Below are 4,191 nucleotides of genomic sequence, written 5' to 3' on the forward strand. Positions count from 1 at the left end.
AATGAAAAAGGAGATTGGTTGCAAAGTTTTTTTGTCTGTTAGTGAGTCATTTGTGCTTGCTAGTATTTTTTTTTTTGAATTTTACTTTGGATGAAGGTTTACAAAGGAAACTAGATTCTCATCAAATAATTAGTACACATAGTGTATCATGACATTGGATACCAACCCCGCAACACACCAGCACCCTCCCATCTTGACCTTGGGTTCCCTATTACCAGCCTTCCTCTCCCCTTCTTCCTTCTAGTCCTTGCCCCTGGGTTGGTGTTCCCCTTTAGTCTTGTTTCATTTTATGGGCCCGTCTAATCTTTGGCTGAAGGGTGAACCTCAGGAGTGACTTCATTACTGAACTAAAACGGTGTCTGGGGCCATACTCTCAGGGTTTCTCCAGTCTGTGTCAGACCAGTAACTCTGGTCTTTTTGTGTGTGTGTGAGTTAGAATTTTGTTCTACATTTTTCTCCAGGACCCTGTCAGAACAGTCAGTGGTGGCAGCCGGGCACCATCCAGTTGCAGTGGACTCAGTCTAGTGGAGGCTACGGTAATTGTTGTCCATTAGTCCTTGGACCAATCTTTCCCTTGTGTCTTTTTTCTTCATTCTCCCTTGCTCCAAATGGGGTGATGCCAGCAGAGCACCTTAGAAGGCCGCTCACAAGGTTTAACACACTAGATGCTACTCACCAAAGTAGACTGTAGAACATTTTCTTTGCATACTGTTATGCCAGTTGAGCTGGATGTTCCCTGAGATCATGGACCCCAGAGGCCCCAGCCCAGCAATTTGGTCCCTAAAGGTGTCTGGATGTGTGCATGGGGCCTCCATTGACCCTGCCCTGGAGAAGATGCACTGGCCTCCCTGACACTGTGCACTGGCCCACCCCTCTACCAATATTTGTTATTTTCTCTTTTTTTGATTCATGCCAGTAATGGCAAGGAGAGATGGCAACTCATTGTTGTTTTGATTCGCATTTCTCTAGTGGCTAGTGATCCTGAGTATTTCTTCACGTGTCTGTTAGCCACTTGAATGCCTTCTTTGGTGAAGCATCATTGCCCATTTTTAATTGAATTATTTGTCTTTTTCTTGTAGAAGTGTTGGACTTTCCTATACATTTTAGAGATTAGAACTTTTTTGGATTTGTCATAGCCAAAAAAATTTTCCTAGTCTGTTGGTTCTGTTTTTTACTCTTTTGGTGAAGCCTTTTGATAAGCATAAGTGTTTACTTTTTGGAAGGTACCAGTTATCTAGCTTATCTTCTGGAGTTTGTATGTTGTTAGTTACAGTTTGTATACTGTTAATGCCATGTGTTAGAGCCTCTTGTGTTGATCGTATTTTTCTTCTATGATCTTTATAGTTTTTGGTTTTATATTTAGGTCTTTGATCCATTTTGAATTAGTGTTTGCATGTGTTGTGTGGTATGATTCCAGCTCTTACACTTCTCTCAGTGCCTCCCACTCCTTTAAATTTCCATCACATCCTTGCCTCTTCCCCCCTTTTGTCCACCTGCCTCAGTCAGGGACCTTTCATATTTGTGGCATCTCAGATGTCATTCCACACCTTGCCAGGTACCCTCTTGGACTTGCACCTGGGGAAGTGCAACCTTGGGCTCCCCTTATGCGCTATGCCTCTGCTTCCAAAAGGTCACAGCTTTGAAAACCCTATAGAGCAGATCCACTCTGCACACAAAAGGATGCCATTAGTTGGAATCCAGTCAAGGGCAACTAATAACAACTTTTCAAATAATGGAAGAAACAAAGATTCAAAAGTTTTGCTGCCTCTCAGTAAACAGCCTCAATTTAGCCAAAATTTAAACCTTCTTAAAACTAATTGATTAACAATTTTATCAAGAGTGTTAACATTCACTGAAGAAAACACTATTATTTCAATTCTGTGAATGAAATGAACATTAATGTGTGTCTTTAGTAGAAAAGAGAAATTTTATTTGATGGAAAGGGAAAAAAACATGTGTTTTGAATGAGAAGAGCTGGAAGTTTGTGGGGACTTTGGAGACAGCCAATATGCAACAGATAACCTTTTGGAGTGATGGAAAGCAATGTGACAGCCAGCGTCTGCTGCAAAATATACTTTTTTTTCTAGCGCACATGGAACATTTTCTAGAATAGACCACATATTAGGTCACAAAACAAACCTTCGCAGAGTCCAAAACATCGAAATATTACAGAGCATCTTCTCAGACTACAAGGCCATAAAAGTGGAAATCAATAACAGAAAAATTAGGGAAAAGAAATCAAATACTTGGAAAATGAACAATACCCTCCTGAAAAAAGACTGGGTTATAGAAGACATCAAGGAGGGAATAAGGAAATTCATAGAATGCAACGAGAATGAAAATACTTCCTATCAAAACCTCTGGGACACAGCAAAAGCAGTGCTCAGAGGCCAATTTAGATCGATAAATGCACACATACAAAAAGAAGAAAGAGCCAAAATCAGAGAACTGTCCCTACAACTTGAACAAATAGAAAGTGAGCAACAAAAGAATCCATCAGGCACCAGAAGAAAACAAATAATAAAAATTAGAGCTGAACTAAATGAATTAGAGAACAGAAAAACAATTGAAAGAATTGACAAAGCCAAAAGCTGGTTCTTTGAAAAAATTAACAAAATTGATAAACCTTTGGCTAGACTGACTAAAGAAATACAGGAAAGGAAACAAATAACCCGAATAAGAAATGAGAAGGGCCACATCACAACAGACCCAACTGAAATTAAAAGAATCATATGAGATTATTATGAAAAATTGTACTCTAACAAATTTGCAAACCTAGAAGAAATGGATGAATTCCTGGAAAAACACTACCTACCTAAACTAACACAATCAGAAGTAGAACAACTAAATAGACCCATAACAAAAAAAGAGATTGAAACGGTAATCGAAAAACTCCCAACAAAAAAAAGCCCTGGCCCAGATGGCTTCACTGCAGAGTTCTACCAAAATTTCAGAGAAGAGTTAACACCACTACTACTGAAGGTATTTCAAAGCATAGAAAATGACGGAATACTACCCAACTCATTCTATGAAGCCACCATCTCCCTGATACCAAAACCAGGTAAAGACATCACAAAAAAAGAAAATTACAGACCTATATCCCTCATGAACATAGATGCAAAAATCCTCAACAAAATTCTAGCCAATAGAATTCAACAATGTATCAAAAAATAATTCACCCTGATCAAGTGGGATTTATACCAGGTATGCAAGGCTGGTTTAATATCAGAAAAACCATTAACGTAATCCATCACATAAATAAAACAAAAGACAAAAACCACATGATCTTGTCAATTGATGCAGAAAAGGCATTTGACAAAGTCCAACACCCATTCATGATAAAAACTCACAGCAAAATAGGAATTGAAGGACATTTCCTCAACATAATAAAGGGCATCTATGCAAAGCCAACAGCCAACATCACTCTAAATGGAGAGAAGCTGAAAGCATTTCCCTTGAGAACGGGAACCAGACAAGGATGCCCTTTATCACCGCTCTTATTCAACATTGTGCTAGAAGTCCTAGCCAGGGCAATTAGGCCAGACAAAGAAATAAAAGGCATCCGGATTGGCAAGGAGGAAGTAAAATTATCTCTATTTGCAGATGACATGATCTTATACACAGAAAACCCCAAGGAATCCTCCAGAAAACTACTGAAACTAATAGAAGAGTTTGGCAGAGTCTCAGGTTATAAGATAAACATACAAAAATCACTTGGATTCCTCTACATCAACAAAAAGAACATCGAAGAAGAAATCACCAAATCAATACCATTCACAGTAGCCCCCAAGAAGATAAAATATTTAGGAATAAATCTTACCAAGGATGTACAAGACCTATACAAAGAAAACTACAAAGCTCTACTACAAGAAATTAAAAAGGACATACTTAAGTGGAAAAACATACCTTGCTCATGGATAGGAAGACTTAACATAGTAAAAATGTCTATTCTACCAAAAGCCATCTATACATATAACGCACTTCCGATCCACATTCCAATGTCATTTTTTAAGGTGATAGAGAAACAAATCACCAATTTCATATGGAAGGGAAAGAAGCCTCGGATAAGCAAAGCATCACTGAAAAAGAAGAAGAAAGTGGGAGGCCTCACTCTACCTGATTTCAGAACCTATTATACAGCCACAGTAGTCAAAACAGCCTGGTATTGGTACAACAACAGGCACATAGACC

This window comes from Loxodonta africana, chromosome 1, assembly GCF_030014295.1.
Source record: "Loxodonta africana isolate mLoxAfr1 chromosome 1, mLoxAfr1.hap2, whole genome shotgun sequence".
Taxonomy (NCBI): domain Eukaryota; kingdom Metazoa; phylum Chordata; class Mammalia; order Proboscidea; family Elephantidae; genus Loxodonta; species Loxodonta africana.